The sequence below is a fragment of the Eriocheir sinensis genome, chromosome 4, assembly GCF_024679095.1.
Source record: "Eriocheir sinensis breed Jianghai 21 chromosome 4, ASM2467909v1, whole genome shotgun sequence".
NCBI lineage: Eukaryota > Metazoa > Arthropoda > Malacostraca > Decapoda > Varunidae > Eriocheir > Eriocheir sinensis.
Genome location: NC_066512.1, coordinates 19963628 through 19988788, shown reverse-complemented (window position 1 = coordinate 19988788; position 25161 = coordinate 19963628). Strand labels below are relative to the sequence as shown.

Sequence of the window (25161 nt, the reverse complement as noted above, 5' to 3'; positions counted from 1 at the left end):
CCTTCTGTGGTCTCATCTCTCATAACCTCCTCCTCTCCCTACCTCCTCCTCCTCCTCCTCCTCCTCCTGCCTCCCACATCAGCTCAAGTGTCTCGTGTCGTCCCCTTCTGCCTCGTCTACTTAAAATGAAGACACCCACACCAGCCCCCCCCCTTTTCACCCCCTTCCACCCCTCATCCCCCCCACCATCCACTCCCTTCACCCTTGCCTCTCCCTTCCCCTCATCCACCCACCCACGACCCTTCTACTCCCAGCCCGCATCCCTCCTTCACCCTTTCCTTCACCCTTTTTCGTCTTCCCTCTCATCATCAACTTTTTATTACTTTCCTTTCCTCCCCTCTTTCTTTGTCCATTCCATCCGTCCTCCATTCTTTATTTCCTTCTGTACCAGCATTCCTTTCTCTTTAATCTTCTCCTCTTTTCGCATTTCTTGTCTCTGTTTTTATCGTTCTCTTTCACTGTTCAACTGACTTCTTTTCTTGGTTGTTTCTTTTTTTCATCTTTTAAGTCGAATATGTTTAGTTTTTTTCCATTTTTTTTCTTTCTTCCTTTTTTTCTCTCCTCTTCCTCTTTTTCCTCCTTGGTATTTTTTTTTTTATTTAAACATCAAAATACATATGACAAAAGGGGCGGGGAAAGTGTCTTCCTCTCTGTTTCCCCTTTTCCCTCTTCTCGTATATGAACAGTTTTTTTCCCCATTTTTTTCCTCTCTTCCTTTTTCTCCTCCTCCTCTTCCTCCTTTTCCTCCTTGATATCTCTTCGTTATTCCTCCTTGTTTCTGTTTCCCCTTTTCCCTCTTCTCGTATATGAACAGTTTTTTTCCCCATTTTTTTCCTCTCTTCCTTTTTCCCCTCCTCCTCTTCCTCCTTTTCCTCCTTGGTATCTTTTCATTATTCCTCCTTGTTTCTTTTTCCCCTTTTCCCTCTTCTCTCCTCCACCCCGTTAGTCCTTCTCTTCCTCATCTTTTGTTCTCTTTCCTCACTCTTCCCTGTTTCCTCTTTCCTTCTCCCTGTTTCCACATCCTATTCTCTTCTCACCCTTCCTTGTTTCCATCTCCACCTCTAATCCCCTTTCCATATCCCGTTCCTCTTCCCCTTTCTCTCCCATTTACATCCCTCCTCATCTTCCTCCTTCTCCTCGTTGGGACACTGACAAGGGGTAGTGTAGGGGAGTGAGGGGAGGCAATGGCAAGTGTTTGTGTCATTGTTGTCTTGCTTGAGGGGAAGGTGGTGGTGGTGGTGGTAGTGGTGGTGGGTGTATATACTGAATTAATGGAATTGTTTAACGCTTGTATGGCATTTTAATTTCTTTGTATATGTCTGTGTATGCATTCTCTCTCTCTCTCTCTCTCTCTCTCTCTCTCTCTCTCTCTCTCTCTCTCTCTCTCTCTCTCTCTCTCAAATCACTTCCCCCCTCCCTCCCCCCTTCCGATGAAACAGTATCCCCCCGCGGAGACTAACAGCCGAGGGCGTGGCCATGTGTGTGTGTGTGTGTGTGTGTGTGTGTGTGTGTGTGTGACAGGGACCTCATCTTTCCCTTCCCTTCCTCTCCCTTCCCTTCCCTTCCCTTCCCTTCCCTTCCCTTCCCTTCCTCCTTCTCCTTCCCCTCCTCCTCCTCCTCCTCCATGGCTCTCTCATTAATTCTCTCCCTTCCTCTTCCTCCTCTGCCTTTCGCTGCATCGAGAAAGTATGTATAGGGTGGAGGTTCATTCTCTCTCTCTCTCTCTCTCTCTCTCTCTCTCTCTCTCTCTCTCTCTCTCTCTCTCTCCGGAACATGTGTGTAAGTAAGTAAGTAAGTTTATTGCCATAATACAAAGTCACTTACAAATTTACAAAGTCAGATATTGAGGCACAGTCTGCTAAGCCGAAGCTTCCTACAGACTGGGATGCACTAATATATGAAAGATTTATTGTAGGCATACTGTATCAGCATAAATCCCCCCCCCAAAAAAAATGTACTTATGCATTCATAGATTTACATCCACATGCACACATACTCGTAAACGAAAACAAACATACATATACATTCACACATACATACATATACATACATACATATACATATACACACATACACATACATACATATATATGTATATATGTGTGTGTGTGTGTGTGTGTGTGTGTGTGTGTGTGTGTGTGTGTGTGTGTGTATACCCTGTGATATTAGCCTCCTCTATTTGCTTTCATTCTGTGTATGTTTAGCTTCTGGGAGCCGCGGGTGCTTGTGTGTGTGTGTGTGTGTGTGTGTGTGTGTGTGTGTGTGTGTGTGTGTGTGTGTGTGTGTGTGTGTGTGTGTGTGTGTGTGTGTGTTGCTGTTCCTCTTAACACACACACACACACACACACAAACACACACAGCAGCTTCCTTACTGTCTCCGGATACCTGATGCGAAAGTCCAGATGTGACTCTCTCTCTCTCTCTCTCTCTCTCTCTCTCTCTCTCTCTCTCTCTCTCTCTCTCTCTCTCTCTCTCTCTCTCTCTCTCTTAGTGTTACTCCATTTTCTTCTTTCCTTCTCTTTCTCTCTCTTCTTTTTCATTTGCTCCTTTCTATCTTTCTTTCCTCCTCCTTGTCCCTCTATTCTTCCTATTTTTTCTTCCCTTTCTTTTCTCACGCCTTTTTCCCATCTCTCTTTTCCTTGCAATCATTAATTTTCTCTCTTTTTTCCTTACTTTCCTCCTCCTCTCATCTCATTTTACTCCCTTTTTCCCTTCCTCTTATGCATTTTCTCCCTCCACCCTTTCTTTCTCTCTCCTCTTGCACACCTCTTTCCTTCCTCCTCTTCCTCTTCTCTTCTAGCACTTCATCTTTTCATAAACTTCTTCCTCATCAACATTTTTCTTCCTTTCAATATTTTCTTGCTTACGTTCTCTCTTCTATCTCCACTACATACCATTTTTTTTCCTCTTCCTCCATCCTCATCCTTTTTCCCCTCACTATTTTTTAACTTGCTCCCCTCATTGACAGCTCCCTCTCCCCTCTTTCATCTCTTCCCTCCTTTTCACACTTCCCTTTCCACCCCATTCCGTCTCTTCCACCTCCTTCCTTTATTCCCTTCTCTGTTTCTCCCGCTTCCTCCTAACTTCTTCCCCTCACTGAAAGCCCTCTCCCCTCTTTCATTCCTTTCCCTCATTTCCACACTTCCTCTTCCACCCCCATTCCGTCTCTTCCACCTCCTTCCTTTATTCCCTTCTTTGTTTCTCCTGCTTCCTCCTAACTTCTTCCCCTCACTGATATCCCTCTCCCCTCTTCCATCTCTTCCTTCCCTTTCACGCTTTCTCTTCCACCTCATTCCCTCTCTTCCACCTCTCTCACACACATGTCCAACTGTCTCTCTCCCTTAAAGTCTCTCCTTCATGATGCACGTTTTCTCTTGCTCCCTTCCTTCCTTCCTTCCTTCCCTCCTTCCTTCCTTCCTTGTTTACCTTCTCAAATTTCCTCCTCTTTCCCTCATACTCTTCTCGAAATCTTTCCCAATCTTTCTCCTCCTTAAATTATTTTCACTATATTCCTTCTTTTCTTACTCTTACTCAATTTTCCTTTCCTCTTCCCTCTCCTCCCATTTTTCCTCTTTTCCCCTCCTTTCCTCTCACTATATGTATTTCTTCTCTTTTCTCCAAATCATTTTTTCTCCTCCCTCCCTCCCTCTTTACCCACCCTTCTCCCTTTCCTTCCTGTTATCATTATCTCTCATCCTTCCTCTTCCTATTCCCTCTTCTCCTACTCTTTCCTCTTTCCCCTCCTTTCTATTTCCTCTCCGTCCACTTTTTCCCCTTCCCCCGCTCCATCTCTCTTCCTATCCCCTATCATCCCCCTCTTTCCCCTTCCTCCTTCTCTCCATTTATCTTCCTATTCTCTCTTCTCCCACTCTTTCGCCTACATCCTTCTCTCAATTTCTCTTCCTATTCCCTCTCCTCCCACTCTTTCCCCTTCCTTCTTCTCTTCATTTCCCCTAACTACTTTTCCCTTTCCTTTTCTTTTTCTCCAATTCCCATTCTACTCTCTCCCCTTCCATCTCTGAATTCAATCTCTTCCCAACTTTATCCCCTTTCCCCTCCTCCTTTCCATTTCCTCGCCGCCCACTCGTCCCATTCCCTGGCGGCGGCGCCCTTGGGGGTAAACTATGTGCTGCGTCACGTGGGCGCCGGCGGCAGGTGTGGCAGGTGGGTCTGATGAGGCAATCCGTGCAGGTGTGTGTATGTAATTGTGTGTGTGTGTGTGTGTGTGTGTGTGTGTGTGTGTGTGTGTGTGAGAGAGAGAGAGAGAGAGAGAGAGAGGGTGAAAGAGTATGGTTATTTGAGAAAGGGAAAGAAAAAAAAGGAGAAAGACGAAGCTAATGAGAAAAAGTCGAAAGAAAGGAAGAAAGGAAGGAGAGAGGGAAGGAAGGAAGGAAGGAAAGAGTGGAAGGAAAACAACAAGGGAAGAAGACTAAAAGGTTGTGAGAAAAAAGTCTAAAGAAAATAAGGAAGGAAAATGAAAAACAGGAAAGAAAAGTAAGAAAGAAACAGAGTAAAGATGTAGCAATTCAGAGCAAGAGCGAAAGAGAGAGAGAGAAAGGGGATAAGAAAGGACAGGCTGAAAAAAGGAAAAAGAAAATAGAGAATGCGTGGTGGAGGAAGCAAGGTAAAACATGCAGGAGAGGGAAGGAAGGGAAGGGAAGGGGAGGAAGGAAAGTCAGATAATGGAGGGAAAGTTACGAGTACTGGCTAAAGAGGTTTCGGGAAGAGGAAAAAGAAAATACTGAAGGGAAGGAAATAATGAAGGGCAAAAGAGAGAGAGAGAGAGAGAGAGAGAGAGAGAGAGAGAGAGAGAGAGAGAGAGAGAGAGATACGCAGTTAGGCTAAACACCACACAATGACGATATTAGAGAGAAAAATCACTTATTAGAGAAAGAGTGGAATGGAAAAAAAGGAGAAAGACTTAAGGATGGTGAAAGAAGAAGGTGGAAAGAAAGGAAGATAATAAGAGAAAGTGGAAGGAAAAAATGGGAAGCCTAAAAAGTTGAAAAAAAAAAGAAAAAAAGGTGGAAAGAAAAGAAAAAGAAGGAAAGAGAAGAAGAAAGAAAGAAAGGGAAGTAAAAGAATGATGAGAGAGAGAGAGAGAGAGAGAGAGAGAGAGAGGAAGCCCTTCAGTATAAGTCCAAGGCGTCAGAGTCAAGGCCTTCTAAACAGAGCCTCGCGCACTCAACACTCCCTGACCCCTCGCCGCACCACGTGACCCCCCCACCCCCCCGCCCGCCTTGTCAGACTGGCCGAGACGGAAGTGCTGCAGGAGTTGTTTGTTTTTATAATCCTACTTTTTGTCTTCTTTTTTTTTTTGCTACACTTTTTCTTCTCTTGCTGATGATGATGATGATGTGTGACTTATGGGTGCTGGTGATTTTACGATTTCTATTTATTTTCTGCTTTTTTTTCCCTTTTTTTTTACTATTTTTGTGTTTCTGTCTTATTTTCTTCTATTTCTTTCCTTTGTTTGTTCTTTTATTATTTCTCTCTTTTTCTATTTCGCATTTCTTCTATTGCTACATTTTCATTATTTCTACTTTTCTTTTTTTTTTACACTTTTCTATTTCCATTTACTGTTTCAAAATTTTCCTCAGTCTTTTTTCAGCATCTTCTCCTACTTGCTTCACTTTCATTATTTATACTTTTTCTACTTTTTTTACTTTTCTATTTCCATTTACTGCTTCAAAAAATTTCCTCTTTGTTTCAGCATTTTCTCCTACTGCTGTTGTGTAAGTTTTTGCTGTTTTTTACTATTTTTTTCTTGTTTCTCTTTTATTTTATCGCAAGCTTCTGCTGTGTGGCTGTTTCTCTTACCATTATTATTTTTTGGTTTCTTCTTTCAATTTATTTCTATCGTAACTTTCTGCTGAGGGACTGTTTCTTTTACAACTATTATTTTTTTGGCTCCTTTCTATTTATTTCTATCGCATCCTTTTCATGTGCGACTGTTTTTCTTCTTATTTTTTGGTTCCTTCTTTCAATTTATTTCTGCCGCAACCTTCTCATGTGCGACATCTACAATTCTTCTTTTTTTCCTCGTTTTCTCTGTGTCTCCTGTAAAAATATATGGCTACTGTTAATGGTCTGTGTAATAATGCCTCTCCTTGATCACACTCACAGTAACCATTATTTCTTTAAAAGGTCATAAACTGCGTGATCTAATTGCTGTAGTTAAATGGTTTGATGGGAATGACGCAGACAACGATAATATAGTTAATAAATATAAAGAACATTAGTTGGGTGAAGGAGAGATGGGGATGGGTATATAGAAAGGCAAAATAACGTATCAGCTAAAAATGAAAATAAACAAGTGATATCTATGCAAAGGAAGAACTTATAAAGACAAAATTAATATACTAGACAACTGCATTATTGAAGAGGAGGGGAAGGAGGCGGAGCAAGAGGAGGAGGAGGAGGAAGTGGAGGAGGAGGTGGCACTGGCAATGATGTTAATGTCGGTGGAGGTAATGGAAGACAGGAGTGGTAAGTTGAAATTGGTAATGGAGGAGATGGAGGCAGGAAGAGAAGGGAGGGAAGAAGGGAGAGAGGGAGGGAAGGGGAGAGAGGGAGAGAGTGAGGGGAACAGCGGGGCCTTGGGGAGCACTGAGAGGGGTACGAAGGGACTCTCTCTCTCTCTCTCTCTCTCTCTCTCTCTCTCTCTCTCTCTCTCTCTCTCTCTCTCCCCCCTTTATTCGATCCCTGCTTTCTCCCTTCCCCTTTCCTCCCTTTTCCATTTTTTTTCTCATTCCCCTTTTCTACCCCCAAACCCTCTCTCTCTCTCTCTCTCTCTCTCTCTCTCTCTCTCTCTCTCTCTCTCTCTCTCTCTCATATCTCCCCTCATGGCGTCCTGATGCATGAGAGAGAGAGAGAGAGAGAGAGAGAGAGAGAGAGACGAATTGGTGAAGTGAAGCCCCTGATGGAGTGGTGGGCGGCCATGTTGAGACCTGATCAGCTGGTGGAGGAGGAGGGAATGAAGGGGCGGAGGGGTGGAGTAAGGGGTGGAGAAAGGAGGGGAGGTAGAGAAGATAAAAAGGGTTGAAAGGTTACGGGGTGGATTGAAGAAGAGTCAGGAGTGGAGGAGATAGGGATGGAGGAAAGAGGGGAAAGAGGAGAAGTTAGGGAGACAAGAGGGTGGAAAAAGTATGGAAGACAAGGTGGAGGAAAAAACTTGAGGGGTGGATCGATGAGGGGAAGAGAGTGGGAGAGAGGTAAAGAAATGGAAGGAAGGGCAGGAGGAGGAGGAGAAGAGGGTAGAGAGGGATGGATGAGAGGAGGTGGATCGAAGAGGGGTGAAAGGTGGAGTGAAGAGGATGAAGGGGAGAGGGGTGGAGCAAAAAAGGAATAAAGGGAAGAGGGGAGGAAGAGGGGATGGAGGACAAGAAGGAGGATGAAGTGAAAAAATAATAGATGTCAGACTTCCTTTTAATTAATCTGACCCATGAAACAAAAACAAAACATTAACTTCTTTGCGTAAAATACAAACGAAGAATAAAAAAAGTATATATAGGATTAAAAGCTTCCTTGTGATATCTAAAGGCCACAAACAAACAAACAAACAAACCCATAACTACTTTGCTTAGAATACAAATGAAAAAAATGTATATATAGGATTTAAAACTTAATTGTGATATCTAAGTGCAAATATCAAGGTGAGATTCTATTGACAGACAACATGCAGTACACCATCAACATCTAACTGACTTCTATAATAGTTTCCCATTAACGGCAATCAAGGGGAGGAAGGGGTCCGCGGCTTTCAACAGATTTTCAAAGGGGTCCGTCACTTAAAGGATAAAAACTGGGGTTAAGAGCGAGCGGCTGGTGTGGAGAGAGGGAGGTGGGCCGCAAGATACAAAGGAAGGAAGGAAACGATGTAGATGGGAGAGATTGGGAAGGGTGTAAGGTGAGGAGTGATGGTTGAAGGTAAGTGGAGGGAGGAGGGTAGAGGAGACAGGATGGATGAAGAAGGGAGGATAAGAGATAAGTTGAAGTAAATAAAGAATGGTGAATGCAAAGAGGAACACGGGGAGGAGAAATATAAAGAACAACAGGGGTGGGAAGGAGGAAGAGAAGGAGGAGAAGTCTGAGAAGGCAAAAGTGAAAGGGAACAAGGGAGTTAAGTGGAATGTCACAAATGGAGAGGTAAAAGGGTGGGTGGGTGGGTTTCTCTCTCTCTCTCTCTCTCTCTCTCTCTCTCTCTCTCTCTCTCTCTGGGGTCAGTTATCAGCTCGTGGTGCACCCGGCCCGTAACAGTACCCGGAGATAAGGGCGCGGTTAGGACGGGGGTGGGGGGAGGTCCTTCCTTACCCTTTCACCCACTCCACCTCCCCTCCTCACTCCACCCACCCTCTTCACCCTGTCTCTTCCTCGTTCTCAATCACCTCCTCCTCCTCCTTCTTCTCCTCCTTCTCCTCCTCCCCATTCTTTTTCTTATCCCTTTTTATCCTTCGTTCTTTCCTCTTTCACCTATCCATCCCCTAACATAACCTAACCAATCCTATCCAGTCTTTTCCTCCCCCTCCTCCTCCTCCTACGTCCCTCCGCCGCCCGTCGCCCAGCCTCCATCTCTACCCCCTCCTCTTCCTCCATCTTTTCTCCTTCCTTACCTCTCCTTTTCTTTCGTGTTTTTTTTACCCTTTCCATCCATCCATCCATTCCATATCACTCCATTCCGTCCAGTCTTTTCTTTTTTCTCCTTCATAACTCCCCTTTCTATCTATCCAAACTATCTCACCCTATGATCCTATCCCGTCCAGTCTTTTCTTTTTTTCTCCTTCATAACTCCACTCTCTACCTATCCAAACTTCCTCACCCTATCCCGTCCCGCCCCCCTCCTTTTCCCCCTCCTCCTCCTCCGTCTGTTGCCGATCTGCACCCCTCTGCCTACCCCCTTTTTCAACCTCGTCCACGCCCTGCTGACCACGCCCTCCGCTCCCCTAGGCGAGAGGAGGATACACATCATCACTCTTCATCGCCCTCACGCCCTCATCCCATTTCCTCTTCAACGCCTCCAACCAAATGAGAAAGAGAGAGAAAGAGAAAAAAAGTCTGCCCTTCCTACTTCCTTTTCTCGGGGGCACGCGTACAGAGAGGCAGTTTGAGGGGCAAGGTCACGTGAAGTCAAAGGTCAGAGGGAAATGTCAACGATGTCAACATGTTCTCTGAGGCTCGGAGACACAACACGAACAATTAGATGACACGCCCTCCGCAGTAATCCTCAGCCGCAGCATTATTTCTGTGGTGTTGGAGGAGGGGAGGGGAGCATGAGGGAGAGGTTGAGGGCCGGGAGGGAGAGGTTGAACTCGAAGGTCGACTCATGCGACTCAGTCTCTTTACATTGGAGAACAGACGCCTACGAGGGGATATGATTCAAGTCTTCAAGAAAAAAGTTCAATAACGTCGATTACTCCAAATTCTTTGAACTGCAAACCAACTCAAGAATTAAAAATAACGGTTTACCCATTCAGTCGAATCGATGTAACACAGACATTGGAAGGAGTTTCTTTTCAAGCCGAGTCATCCGCCACTGGAATAATCTTCCCTCAGAAGTAGTAAATGCGAATACCATCAACTCCTTCAAATATAGAATCGACCGTCATTTCGCTGCGTCGGGAGTAAACTGAATAACGAGGTGCTTTCATCTGATCTTCTATATCGAGGTGCTTTCATCTGCTCCTCAAGCCCCAAGTGGCTGTCGAGTAGATTAAATCACCCAAGCGGGCGATCTCGTAATGAGCTAATAGGCTTTCTGTTGCCTGCATTTCCATGTTTCCATGTTGAAGGGTGGGAGGGAGAGGTTGAGGGGCGAACTTGTCCACTGTACATAATAGCTGGCTCCCTAACTGCTTTTCTACCTCCCTGCTTGCCTACCTTCTCCCTGCCTTCCCTACCCCACATCCCCCTTCCACTTGGCCTCAACCGTCCACCCTCTCCTTGTCTACATTTCTCTACCTGCCGGTCTGCCTACTAACCTATCTTCCTGTATATCTGCTTTGCCTTCCTGACATCTCCAGTTTCCTTTCACCTAAACACTACTCTCTCTTCGAATACCTTTCTCTCTCGAATACCTCTTCCTCGCCTACCTACCTCACACTCCCCTCCCTCTCCCCTTAACCTTCTCCGTCCTTCCTCAAGGCTCCCACGTCACTTGTCTTTCCTGCCGTGGCCCAGCGAGGCAGGTGAGCAGGCCGCCCGGGGGATGAAACCCGAGGAGAAAGAGCCGACTGGAGGAGGCGCTGCGGGAGGGAGGGAGGGAGGGAGAGGGTAAGGAGGACGTTGGCAGGACACACACACACACACACACACACACACACACACACACACACAAGCACGCAAGCAAGCCAACACGCACACTCAGCACGCCGGCCTCAGCATTAGTGTCAACAGCGCCGCCAAACACGGAGGCTAACTCATGACGAGGCGCCCGGAAAGCTCGCGAGACTACCGCCAACAATGCCTGCTGCCTGCCATTGCCGCCGCCATCACCCCCCCCCCTCCCCCAACGGACTCCTTTCCATCTCCTCTCTCCTTGTTATTCCTTCCTGTATCCTTCCTCCTTTCTAACAGTTCTTCCACCTTTATCCTCCTTTCCTTTTTACCTTCTTTCCCAGCAACTCTTTCCCTCTTTCTCTGTAAAATCTCTACCTCTTTTCTCCTCCCCAGTGAATCCTCTCCAACAGTTCTTCCTCCTCTTTCCTCCTCCCCATCCTTCCCCACCCCTCTTCCCTTCACTCCTCAGTAACACCACATCTCTTCCCATTGACTTCCTTCATGAGTTTCCAGCCTCACCCATTAACTCTCCCTCTCTTCTCTCTCCATTCTCCCCCATTAATTCCATCTCCTCTCTTCTTCTGCCCACTAACTTCTCTCCCTCTCTCCTCTCCAGTTACTCTTCTTCCTCCCCTTTCCTCCCAGTCCAGTCTCGCCGGCCGGAGCACATTCCAATTCCCGGTAAAGCCGCTTCGTGTGACACCGTGGGAAGCAGATCTAGTTCGTTCCACTCCCTCCCCTCTTTCCCTCCCATCACCCCGCCCCCACACCCCATGACCTCTGCCGGGAAGAGGTCAAGACGTAGTAGTGAGGATGTGGCCAAGAACGAAGGGATAAGTGAGATAATTTGGTGTTGTACAGACGCTGAGGAATCTATTAATTATAAGAAGATAAAGCTTGATAAAATGGAATAATTACGTTGAGTTAGAAGGGAAAGGAGTCCAGCTTGACCCTCTTCCTCTTTGTCTTTGCTTTCTTATTCTTCTGCTTCTCTTCCCCTTTTTTTCTTCTCTTCTTCCTCCTCCTCGTTCCTGTCTTTACTATATTTATCCTCCTACTTCTCTTCCTTCTCCTCCTCTTCGTTCCTGTCTGCTATTTTTACCCTCCTGCCTCTCTTCCTCTTTTTCTTCTCCTCTTCCTCCTCCTCCTTCTCGTTCTTATCTTTACTGTCTTTATCCTCCTGCTTCTCTTTCTCCTTATCTTCCTTTTCTCCTCCTCCTCTGTCTCTGTCTCTATCTCCATTATCTCCTCCAGAATCGGGATCAGGCGGGTCGGGTTAGATAAGCAGCCTGTCCCTCGGGTCTATCCTGTCACGCTTGGAGACCTTGAATCTTCGAAGTGTCTTATCTCTCTCTCTCTCTCTCTCTCTCTCTCTCTCTCTCATACAAACACGCACACACACGCACGCACATGGGAGGGGGGGGTGAGGGTAACACTGTCCGTCTGGATTAAAAAATGAGGTAAAATTAATGGACCGAAATTGATACGGGGTGGGGGTGGGGGGGGGGAAGAGAGAGAGAGAGAGAGAGAGAGAGAGAGAGAGAGAGAGAGAGAGAGAGTCATACAACACACAAACTCGCGAAACAAAACACGAATGGAATGCGAGACAGACTGAAAAAAAAGCCATAAAAAACATATATAAAAGAAAAGTGTTTGAACAGGTGAGGTGAGAATGGACACGTTTGGAAAGGGAAGAAGAGAGCTCAGGTGGGTTAAGCCAAAGCGGTATAGCCAGGTAGCACTAATTTTACCCATTTGGTGATTAAAGGGACGAAGGGAGAAAGGTAGAGAGGGAGGGAGGAGCCAGGTGGAGCCATGTGAGGTGATCGATGGGGGGAGATAAAGGAACGGAGGGGGGGAGTGAAAACGGAGAGGAGTATGGGGAGGGAGGGTGACGGAACCAGGTGGAAGCGAGAGGAAGGGGGTGGGAAAGAGGGCGGGAGGGTGCGGCATAGAGTAAGGGCGTGCGGGCGGGGTGGGGGATATCAGGTGAGGGAGCAAAGGGGTGGAGCACAGGTAGACAGGACAGGGGAGCGTCACCTGGCCCGCCCCGCATTTAGTCTACTCGTGAAGCTGGTGAGTGACGGAGGGAGAGAGCGAGAGTGCGAGGAAGAAACAGTGACAGAGGGAGTGAGCAAAGGAGAAATGGTGAATGAGTAACGAAAGGAAAGATACAGAGAAGGATAGATACCGAATAACGAAGAGATAGACAGTGAGTGACAGAGGGAAAGAACGAACGATAGACAGTGGGTGATGAAGGGCTAGATAGTAACTGATGAAGTGATAGTGAGTGACGGAAAGAGCAGAGTGAGTGAGTGAGTTCCAGACGATGACGAGGACGAATACGTGTCCCAAACAGTCCTGAAACACGTGCACGACATCTCTCTCTCAGGCCAAGTGAGTATATTAAGGGGAGCATCTAAGCATTGACCCCCCCCCCCTCCCCTCCTCCTCCCATTCCCCCATGTGCTTCCCCTCATCCCCACCACGTATATACATTTCCTCGATGAAGAACGAAATATATATAAAAAGTCGTGTTTCATACCTGGCGCAGCGGAAAATTAAATTACGTATGCATAAAAACGAGGGAAAAAGTTGAAATGATGAGCATATGGTAGATAATATTGTTTAATCTAATCTGTTGACGACGAGAAGAGAAAAAAAAGAATAACAGGTAGAAAATAACGAGACTTTAATAACAACACGAATATAAACAAGACTGAACGTAAAACTGACAATATTCTCCAGCGTTACAATCGCTTCGAGGCTGATGGCGCTGTTTACCTGTTTACGAACCGAGAGAGTTTGGGAACAATGGAAGGGAGAGAGACTGGGAGGGAGGGAGGGAAAGAGGAAAAGGGGGGGTGGGGGGGTGGGGGGAGGGAGGAAGAGGAAAAGGGGGGTAGGGGAGGGGGGGGGTAGAGGAAAGACGAGTGCCGTTAATGGTGATTCGATTTTCATGTCACTATATTTAGCCCGAGAATGGGAACAGCGTCTGTTTGTTGGGGGGAAGGTCTTAAAGTATGTGTGTGTGTGTGTGTGTGTGTGTGTGTGTGTGTGTGTGTGTGTGTGTGTTTTAGTGTCCCCATTCACACTAACACCCACAGATTAACTTTTCCATTCATACCTCCCATCCTCTTCCCATTCTCTCCCACCCTGTAACCTTCCTCTCTCATCCTCTCCCCCTCCTCTCCCATCCTCTCCCCTTCCTCTCCCATCCTTCCCCATTATCGACCCATCCTTTCCTTATCCTCTCCCACCGCCTTGTTTTCGCTAACGGACCTTTCTCTATCACCCCATCACCTGCCTCTCCTCTCATCTGCCCACCTGCGTCCACCTCTCTCATACCCATTCCAGATAGAGAGAGAGAGAGAGAGAGAGAGAGAGAGAGAGAGAGAGAGAGAGAGAGAGAGAGAGAGAGAGAGAGAACTATTCCTACCCCGTAATGGAATATCTTCGCAGGAAATCAGAATGGACTGGAAGTGATGGTGGTGGTGGTGGTGGTGATAGGTGGAAACGAGGTAATGAAGTATTCAGAAAGGTCAGGACAGAACAGGAAGCGCTCACACACACACACACACACACACACACACACACACACACACACACACACACACACACACACACACGCAAAGGAGGAGAAGGCGTGACTTGAATGCACTGACGATAAGAACTGCTTTATCGCTTTATCCCGACTGCGACGTTTACACAAACACACACACACACACACACACACACACACACACCCAGAGAGAGAGAGAGAGAGAGAGAGAGAGAGAGAGAGAGAGAGAGAGAGAGAGAGAGCAAGGGGCAAAGTGCATGTAATCAACACGTACCTAAAAAAAAAAAGAAGAAAAAAAAAGAGCCCAGCAAAAAGGCTTGACAAGATTACTGCATTTCCCTCACCTCCATTACCTTCCCCTTTCCCTCCTCCCCCCTTCCTCCGCGCCCCCTTCAGGCAGCTTCAGGGGAGAGGTCAGCTTTAGGCCCACGTGACCCGCTGGCAGGCTGTGAAAAGGTCATGATTCTTAGGGTCGTATTACGAGACATTTCGCCGCCCAAGAATACAAGGCTTTCGTAGGAGTTGTGGGCATTTCCAGGGGTAGTTTTATGACCCTGGTGGTAGTTTGACCCTTCCTCTGTACCCTGAGCATAAAAACACACCCATTAGAACCTGATTGGTCCCCCCTTTGCCCCTTAGATATAGCTGATGTGAGAAGGCAAAGTGTCTTGTAATACACTTCATAGCCCAAGAACACCTATTTGACAAGGCTTTCGTAGGAGCTGTGGGCATTTCCAGGAGTTGTTTTATGACCCTGGTGGTAGTTTGACCCTTCTTCTGTAGCATGAACCTGAAGAAACACTCATTAGAACCCGACTGGACCCCCTCTTTAGCCTTTAGAAATAGCTGGTGTGAGAAGCGAAAATGTCTTGTAATACCACAGAAGCCAGTATTCTAAAACGTATCGGGTCACTTCATTTCGCCTGTTTCAAAAGCCTCTCGTGCAAGGTCCTGGGCTTTTCATGGACTGCTTTGTGATCCCAGTGATAGTTTTACACGACTTCTGCACACCACACTGGAATATCACCCAAGAAAACCCGATTAATCCTCTCTATCACCTTGGGAAATAGTCGGTACCAGCGTTATCAAATTATCGTACTCAGCCACGCAGCATATTGTATTTTCCGGTTTCTGACTAGCAGGTATCGTAAACAAACACTAATAAGTAACGCTTTTAACGATAACTTTAACTGGAATCTCGTTATCTGTGTGGGTAAGAGAGTTTTGGGCACTGGAACTGATAAATGCGATGTTTTGAGTACGATAATATGGTAACGCTGGTCGGTACGTTTAAAAATATAGGCATCAAGTCCTTCATCGGTCACCTTGATAGAAATTGTGACGGGAGTGAAAATAAAAAGAAAATATAAAAAGTGAAAAATGAAAGCTTAGAGACACACAAAAGGCGGGGGAGGGGGGGGGGAAGAGAGTCAATACACCCCCTTCCGAGACCTTCCTTCGTGCGCTGTTTTGACAATCACTTCCCTGCCTTCCAAAATTGGGTCCTGGAGGTCTCAGTTTCCGCCTCGCCTCCTCACGTTCCACCACCCACGGGCTGCAGCTTCATCTCCCTCCCTTGGAAACACCTACACGCCCTGCGCTCCCCGTCTCCTCAATGCTCTGTCCCTCCCCTCCCCCCACAACCACAACACCCACAACAAAACCCCTTTACTTTACTTTGCACAATTTCTTTACCACCCTCATCTCCCCACCTACTTCCTCACAGCATCCCTTTATCTTCAATATCTTACCGTGCACTACCTTCCACATATAGACCCCCTCCAAAACTTATCTCCCCAACCCTCCCTTTTTCCTTTAACTCCCCCATTCAAACCTCTCCCATCCTCTCCCAATCTGTACCCTTCCTCTCCCCTTCATCTCCCATCCTTTCCCCATTGTCGCCCCATCCTCCTCATCCTCTCAGTGACCCTCCTCCCCAACTTTCGCCCCAACACAAACCTAGGTCAGCATTCAGGGTGCCAGAACAACATTTTGAAGTTATAGTTAAGGGACAAAGAACAGAAGTTACACATGTGGGCAGTGCTTTCACCACTCAAAATATCTCCTCTCCTTCTCTCCGTAACCCCCTTCGCCTCCCCCTCCCCACTCTCACCCTCATACAGAATTCAAGGGATCAGTAAGCGTGGATAACAGAACAATCTCGGGACGGAAAGGGGAAAGAGAAAAGGGAGAGGTCACACACATACAAACCAGACGAACGATGCTTCCCCCCACGCACTGCAGGTGACGGGACAAGTAAAAATCGATTACTCTCACATTATACTGTCGATAGTTCCGCCCACACCGCACCTCCATCTCCCTGTATCCCCCCTCCTCTATCTCCCCTTACTATCAATACTATAATAGCTCCATAACGTTACGTACTCTCTTCCCTGCTCCACTTTCACACCCACCTGCCTATCGCACCCCCCCTTACCCCCCCCCACACACACACACCTGGCCCTTCCTCACCTCACCTTACCTCACCTGCCATCTGTATACCTGTGACTCCTCCTCCTCCTCCTCTTCCCCACTAGAGGTATACTACACAGTTATTAGCGGCGATCGATTCGTTTATTCCCGCGAGGCTTGACCGATGATAACGAGCAAAAAAATATAGAAAATCGGGCTCAGAATAGACGGCTGCAGGAGAGCGAGCGAGGAGTGAGGAGAGGCTGGAGTGCGGCGGGGAAAGTGGACTCTGCCAAAATCAACTGCATCAGGAAAATTAGTCGCAGTTGATTGGTTAGGGAGGGAAAAAAAAGTGAATCCGTTCTATTCTCTTTAACCAGTGACACGAGAGTAGCAGATCCAGGGGGTGGGAGGGGGGGTGGGAGAGAGAGAGAGAGAGAGAGAGAGAGAGAGAGAGAGAGAGAGAGTCGATTATCGAGTCTGGCGGGTGTCGGAGGTAACACGAGACATCAACCACCACCACTACCACCACCACCACCACCACCAGTACACCACCTCAACACCACTACATACGCGCTCAAAAAACAGCCCTGAAAACACCAGTCACTTTCCCCAATACCATCACCAATACCACCACCTTCAACACCACGGGCGCCCCATCATAACAACCACCATCACCCATACACCCAAAAAACAACACAAATCATCACCACACACACTTGACGGATAGATAGATAGATAGATAGATAGATAGATAGAGAAAGTGCTAAACATGGATTGTGACTATGGCAATGATATATAATTGATTCTCTCTCTCTCTCTCTCTCTCTCTCTCTCTCTCTCTCTCTCTCTCTCTCTCTCTCTCCACGCTAATGAGCCAAAAACAGGGGCGGGAAAGGTGTAACGTGAGGAGGCGGGCCACCACTCCGACACCCTCTTCTACCAACTAAAAGACCATCCCTCCCTCCTACCCTACCAAGCTACCTTCCTATACTCCAACATCCCCTTTCTACCAGTTAAAGACCATCCCTCCCCGCTACTCTACCAAGCTACCTTCCTCCATCTTTATCACCCTCACCTTCCCCACTTCGCACTCACATCCCCTCGGCTCCCTCACCCTCACTGCCTCCCATGAACATCTCCCTCCAGAACATATCCCCAACCCTTCCCTCCTTTATTCCACTTGACAGGGATATACACGGGTTAGGGGTAGAGGGTAGAATAGGAGGAAGAGGATGAGGAGGAAGGCGTTTTAGTGTTCAGTGTTCAGTGTTAATGGTTAGTGTAAAAGCCTCGTGCCTAATGGGGGGACTGTTAATGTTAGTGTTTAGTGGTTAGTGTCAGTGCTTCCTTTGATTATTGTTCTGTGCATGGGTTAAGGGAAGAGCTGGTGTTAGGGAGGGAGGAAGGAAGGGAGGAAGGATTGATATGTTAAGGGTGGAAGGGATGGATAAAGTAAGGAGGGAGGGAAGGTCAGTGGAAGGGTAAATGGAATTGGTGGAGACAGAGAAGGAAAGGAGAACGTTGGAAAAAGAAGAGAGGCTCGGATAATAGGGAAGGAAGAAAGAGAGGTTAGAGGAATAAACAGAAATAGAGTGGAAATTGAGATAGAAATTGGGAGAGCAAAGGAAGGAAGGCAGCAGTGAAAGAGGGAGGGAAGGGAATGAAAGTGATGAGGGGAGGAAAAGAGATTAAGAGAAGGAAATGAAAAGGGGAAGGAAAGGAAGGAATGTGTAAAAAAAAAAATAGGAAGGAGAGTAAAGGAGGAGAAAAGAGGGGAACTGAATGATGAATGGAAGGAAAAGAGATGGAACAAATCATATAAAAGGAGAGAAAGAGAATGTAAGAAGAAGGGAAAGGAAAACGGAGGAAGAACAAACGAGAGGAGAGGGAGGGAAAAGTGCCTTGTCTCCCTTCCTTGATGCCGGCCGACGGAGTTTAGAGCCTCGAGACTTACACGCTTAATTCTTCCCACGGTGTGTACCTGTGTGCGTGTGTTTGGGGGGCTTACACACACACACACACACACACACACACACACACACACACACACACACACACTCGATGATGGTGGTGGTGATGGTAGTGGTGATTAGTGATAACATTAATGATAATATTCCATAATATCACCAATTTAGTGGTTAATGAGTTTTTGCATGTCATGATACTGATGTGAAGGGTTCGTGTGTGTGTGTGTGTGTGTGTGTGTGTGTGTGTGTGTGTGTGTGTGTGTGTGTGTGTGTGTGTGTGTGTGTGTGTGTGTGGGGGTGGGTGCGCTAGTGTCTATACCTTACACACACACACACACACACACACACACACACACACACAGTTACGGTAATTGACTGTAAACATAAAGGGGAACAGCTTGCGAAATTGTTGTCAGTATTATTATTAGTATCGCTGTTATTGTCATTGGTAGCGGGGTAGCTGTGGTGATGGTGGTGATGGTGATGATAGTGGTGGTGGTGGTGGTGGAGGAAGTCCCGCCCGCCGCCTGCAGACATCAAGCAGACTCTAATGACCTCGCCGCCTTCCGCCTCAATTAGCAGAGATACACGACGCTGTTCCTAATGAGTATAATTCCACCATGAAATATTGAATGTCGTGCTGCCTCATTCCCTCCTTCCTGCTGCTCCCCCCCCCTGCTTCCCTCACCTGCTGCCCCCCTACCTCCCTCCCTTCCACTTCTCCTCTGCCCCCATTTCCGTCACTCCCTCCTCCTGACCCCATTCCCGTCACCGCCTCTCCCTGTCCCCACCTTACCTTATCCTACCTTCTTGCTACCTGTCCCACTTGCACACCTGACCCCTCTTTCCCTTCCCCCCTTTCCCCTTTTCCCTACTTTACCTGTCCAATAATGCTTGCCTCTCTGTCTCTTCCCGTCTCGAACATTGCATCACACTTACACGCCCTCCTCCTCCTCCTCTTCAAGCCCTGCAATTACTGTCCGTCTCTCCTGCCTTGCCACTCGCCGTTCCAAGGTCGTGTGGGAACTGTGAATTATTCAGTGTTAGAGAGAGAGGGCACGCCACCCCGCTCCCCTTCCACCATCCCTGTTCGCCTCTCATCCCTCCACTTGTTTCAATGTCATCCCGTTCCTCTGCGTCTCTACTACATATTCCCGCTCATGTTTTGTTTAGTCACCCTTCCGTTACTGGTATGTCCACACACTCCTCCACTTATTCCACCGGCGTCACGTCCCTCCACACCTCCGCTAGACTGTTCCCATCCATGCCTTGTTCAGCCTTCCTCTCGTCACGAACCCTCCCGCCACCATCGGCGCCACATACTCCTTCCGCCAGGTGTTTATTTCTCATCCTGTATTAGTTCTCTCATTTGGCGATTTTTACCTCTTCCCCCAAAGAATACTATATCATTTTGCGACCATATTCTTGCCTTTGACGTGTGTTTCCTTATAGGAAACTGTTTCTAACTTTTTTCGGTATATTTCCCCGTCAAAAGTCAATCAATTCATCATATATTACGGGTACGAGCACAGTTCATAATCACTCGGGCGCCATGTTGATGGTGTCGCGCCAGCTGGCGGAACGCTTCAAACAGTCGTGATCGAGTCCTGCCGCGTGTGACAACGTTTTGCGCGCCACCTCTCACTCCCGTCGTTCTAGCCCAATGCAGTCTACTGAGTGTGATATGGCGTCCGACACCTTTACGAGTGCTGGGGGGGCCATGGGGGGTATAATGACAAAGATGACCTTCAAAGGGGGAAAAGTAAAGTTGCTCCGTGCAACGACACAGACGGCGAGAGACGTCCCGGTGTGGCGCCGCCAGGGTTTGCTGAAGTCAATGATGAGGTGATGTCACCTATGATCTAGACATGAGAGACTTTGCCAGACAAAGAAATGTTGAATGAAATTAATTTCCAGGTACAAGAGGATGCAGACAATGATTAATAGCAACGTCAGGAAACAAAGAGACGAGTAGCAGCAACGCACTAAACTTAGCGAGCTAATGGAGGAAGGAACAAGCGAAACTCAGGCGGAGTTCCGTGAGCTTTTACCCGTGCTGGAGAAGATGACTCACCCGCTGGATCATCTCAACAACGAGACGGTAAACGAGAGACAGCCTAACTACATAACGCGCTTTCGACCGACAGCAACGCCTCAAGGACGCAATGGCTCGGGACGGTGATGGTGACGATGTGTGTGAAAAAATGAGGTTTTGAACCAACAAATAAGAAAAAAAGTTAACTCTCTGAGGTCTCTCGCACCAGTTAGTTATCCAGCTCCGTTCACTCTTCCCCACCCTTCCACCACCACCACAATGATAAGATATCCCCACCCTCCACGCCTCCACCACGCCCATAACCTCCCCCCTCCCATCACACACCTTCACCGCAAGATGGAGAACTGTCTAATACGAGAGTAGCCTATTTCCGGCGTTTGTTTCCTAAAGTAAAGGAAACAGACTAAGACGAAAAATAAAAATAATAGCAATTCTACTCCCGACAAGAATAGAGAAGATGCCGAAAAAAAAAGTCCAGTGCGTGAGTCAGCGGCCGTAATCATCTCATTCCTTTGTAACCAGCACAGCACAGCACCGCACAGCACATTAAGCGACTCAGCAATAAATGTTTCCTGACCGGATTCTAAAAGGGATGCTGGCTAGTTCTCTCTCTCTCTCTCTCTCTCTCTCTCTCTCTCTCTCTCTCTCTCTCTCTCTCTCTCTCTCTCTCTCTCTCTCTCCTGCCCCCCCCCACCCCTCCCTCCTCCCTTTTCCTCGTCACCTTAAGTAAATATAAAAAAAAAAGAATGTGAAAACTCTACCTGCTCTTCGCGAATCTCTAAATTAATTAAAACTTCGGGACCCGCGTTACCTGAGAGGGCCATTCTTCGGGGGGATTACGGGGGAGAAAATAGTCGTGAATGAAGACGGGAAGAGAGGCAGGGAAGGACACACGAGGAACCGGAAAAAATGAGGGCGAATTAAGCTGGCAGTAAAGCACGCGATTTGAGGCTTACCCGCGGCGCAGACTGGGCGTGTGATGCAAGTTAAGGCGAGGAGGTGGAGAGAGAGGGGAAGGCAGGAGGGAAATGGAAAGGAGGAGAGAAGTGAAGAGGAGGAAAAGGGAGGAGAGGAGAGAAGTGGAGAGGAGGAGAAAAGAGGATAGGAAAGTAGGAGAGGAGAAAAGAGGAGAAGGGAGGAGGGAAGTGGAGAAGAGAGGAAGGGAAAAGAGAAATGAAGGCGAGAAGAGAGGAGAGAAGTGGAGAGGAAGCGAAGAGAGGAAAGAAGTGAAGGGGAGGAAAAGAGACGGGAGAAGTGGAGGGAAAAAGAGAGGACAAAAAAGGAGAGGAAAAGTGGAGGGGAAAAGAAAGGTATGGAGAGAAGAGGAGAGGAAAAGCAAGATAATAAGGAGAGTAGAGCAAAGGAAAATAAAGGAGAGGAAAGTATAGGGAAGACAGGATAGAAGAACAGAGAGGATGAGGAGAAGGGGAAATGAAAAAAAAGGTTGATAAATTAAATAAGAGGAGAGGAGAGGAACGAGAGAAGACGTGACACAGACAAAAAAAGAGAAAACAATAAAACGGAAGAGGAGATGGAAGAGTGCAGTAAAATTGAGGAGAAGAAGACAGGAGAGAAAGAAAAAGAGAGAAGAATAAAGTAAATAAAAGGAGAGGAGGAGAGTTTCGAGACATGACAGACAAACAAACAAAAAAAAGAACGTAGGAGAACTGAAACGAGAAGACGGAATGAGAAAAAAAGAAGAGGAAAGGGGATAATAAAGTAGAGGAGAGGAGAGGAGAGAAGAGGGACGAGAGAAGACGGGACACAGATAACAGAAAAAAAATAGAGGAAAGGAAAATGGGAGAAGGAATAAAAGGGTAGATAGAGGGAAGGAGAGTAAAGGATGGGAGAGGAAAGGAGAGAGTAAAATAAAGTGAAGTGAAAAAATGAGAAGAGGAAAGAGACAAGACGCGGAACATAATTAAAAAAAAAAGAAGGAAGAAGAGATAGGAGAAAGAGAGAATGGGAAAATACAGAGGAGAAGGAGAATAAAGGAAGGGAAAGGAAAGGAGTAGAGAAGAGAAGAGAAGTGAAAATAGGGAGGATAGGGACGAGGTAGGACGTGACACAGAGAAATAAGGATGAGAAAAGGAGAGATGGGAAAGAGAACAGGAGAAGAGATGAGAGAAAAAATAACAAAGGAGGGTAAAGGAAAACAGAGGAAAACATCGTGGAGGGAGGACAGGAGACGAGAGGGGACAGGACAAAGCACAGAGACAAAAAAAGGAAAAGAAAGGAGATGAGATGAAAGAGAGAGTAAGAATACGAGGATAAGAATAAGGAAAGGGGTAAAAAAAAGACAGCAAAAGAAAGGAGATGAGATGAAAGAGAGGATAAGAACAAGGAAAGGGAAAGAAAATGACAGTAAAATAAAGTGAAGTGAAATGAGAGAATAAGAATGAGGAAAAGGAAAGAAAAGGACAGTAAAATAAAGTGAAGTGAAATGAGAGAACAAGAATAAGGAAGGGGAAAGAAAAGGACAGTAAAATAAAGTGAAGTGAAATGAGAGAATAAGAATGAGGAAGGGGAAAGAAAAGGACAGTAAAAGAAAGTGAAGTGAGATGAAAGAGAGGATAAGAATAAGGAAAGGGAAAGAAAAGGACAGTAAAATATAATGAAGTGAAAATGAAACGAGACAAGACAGACAGACACACAAAAGAAACAGCAGGAAGTCTTGAGCCGTCAGAGAGCTCGCAAACTTGACGAAATGTAATTAGCATTGTTTGGCGGCAGGAAAGGGCGAGACAAGGCCATCAACAGACGACGAGCGCTGGCGGCCGACGGAAACAACCCGACGCAGGAGTGACAGAGACGCAGAACGAATCCCATCAAAGACTTCGAGGCCAAAAGACGCGACCATTGCCAACGAAGAGGCGAAGGCGAAGAGACTAAAGAGGAAAAGGATAACAGGGCGAAGACGAAAAGACTGAAGAGAAGGAAAAGAACATTAAGAAGAGAAATGGTTATAATAGGGAAGCCACAAGCAATGAAGTAGGCGACGAAGAAAAGAAAGCAAAGGAGGAGGAGGACAAGAAAAAAAAAATGTGGAGAAAGAGTGAGGAAGCAGACCACAACCAACGAAGAGGGTGAAAAGAATGAGGAGGATAACAAAGAAGAAGAGAAAGAGTGAGGAGTCAAACCACAACCAACGAAGAAGGTGAAGAGGAAGACTAGAAGAGGAGAACAAAGAAGTGAAACAGCAAGTCCCAATCAAAGAAGAGGACGAAGAGGAAGAACATGAAGAAAAGGAGGACAATAGCAAAAGAAGAAGAGTGAAAAGAGAAGCCACAACCAACGGAGAATGCGAAGACGAGGAGAATGAAGGAAAGAAGAGAACAACATAGAAGAGAAAGGGGGGAAAGGCAAGAAGAAACGGACGACGAAGAGGAGGGAATTGGAGGAGAATGGGGAAGAAAAGGAAGATGATGTGGAAGAAGATGATGAGGAGGAGGAGGTAAAACAGAAAGAAGGAATATGACAGCGAAGAGGATGGAACTGGAGGAGGAGGAGGAGGAATAGGACAATAAAAAAGAAAGACAACAAGAGGAAGAAACTGGAAGAGGAGGAGAAGGGGAAGGAGGAGAAAGAAAAACAGTAAATAAGCTTAAGAGGAGGCGACTTCAAGGTTGGTCGATGCCTCTGGGCCCCAAAATAAAGAAAATCAGCGAGGAAAAAATAAATATTAAGCACGAGGTGAAGATGCTGGAGGAGAGAGAGAGAGAGAGAGAGAGAGAGAGAGAGAGAGAGAGAGAGAGAGAGAGAGAGAGAGAGAGGAACATAAAGAATAAAGTATCAAAATAATAATAAGAAACAAAGCCACGGGGAAAGAGAGGGACAGAAAAGGGACTAGAATGACAAGAAAGGGTTTGAGGAACGACAGGAGCATGGCAGGGCGATACACAAAGGGTGCTCCTCGGTGTTTCTCTTCACGGCGGCATTCGTTTGCATTTATATTTTCTATTTATACTTCCTTGCTCGGCCGTTTGCATAAGGTGTTTCTTTACTTTCCCCATTTCCATATTCATGTCTCCTCTGACTCCGTTTTCTTTTTTCTTTTATCAACAACATCGTCTTCAAATTTTTTAATAAATCTGAAAGAATGTAAAATCGTACAGTGGTTAGTTTTTTTTTTGTTTTTTTTTACAACAAAGGAGACAGCTCAAGGGCACACAAAAAAGTAAACAATAATAAAAAATAAAAAAAGCCCGCTACTCGTTGCTCACAAAAAGTATCAAGTGAAGTGAGGTAGACAGATAGATAGACAGATAGATAGATAAATAGACAGATGGAGAGAATCAAGTGAAGTGAGGTAGATAGATAGATAGGCAGAGAGATAGATAGACAGATGGAGAGAATCAAGTGAAGTGAGGTGGATAGATAGATAGACAGATAGATAGATAGATAGATAGACAGATGGAGAGAATCAAGTGAAGTGAGGTAGATAGATAGATAGGCAGATAGATAGATAGACAGATGGAGAGAGAATAAAACTGTTCATAATTACATTTCCAATAACTTCTCTCAATATTCCTTCGACTTTTCACATTCTGCCATTCTTCCGTAACAGTGGAAGAACGCAGAATTACAGCATAATTACCGAAGCGAGGTCTAGCAACGAAGAGCCCCTAATTACCTGATAATGACCCTAAGAGAAATTGACTGAATTTATTTATTTCACTTTCACTTTCTCCTTCTCCTTTTTCTCCTTCTTCTTCTCCTTCTTCTTCTCCTTTTCTTCTTCTCTTTATTATTTATCTTGAGACAACCAAACTATATATAAAGGAACTATCTCTCACTCACATTTAATTCATGAAAGGAGAACATTAAACAACTACCTATTTCTATCATTTAATGCAAGACAACCAAACTCTATATAATTCATGAAA

At 46.3% G+C, this 25161-nt stretch overlaps 1 protein-coding gene across 11 annotated transcripts in view; it reads left to right on the top strand.

The window, feature by feature from the left end:
- LOC127009585 (GAS2-like protein 3) overlaps positions 1-25161 on the top strand; it is a 206103-nt gene that overhangs the window by 35804 nt on the left and 145138 nt on the right. The window contains exon 1 of one of the 11 annotated variants that reach the window (XM_050882809.1): positions 12267-12672. The exons of the other annotated variants lie outside the window; for them this stretch is intronic. The gene's annotated coding sequence lies outside the window, so the exon portion shown is untranslated. Of the gene's footprint in view, positions 1-12266; positions 12673-25161 lie in introns of those variants that run through there. 11 annotated transcript variants of the gene reach the window in all.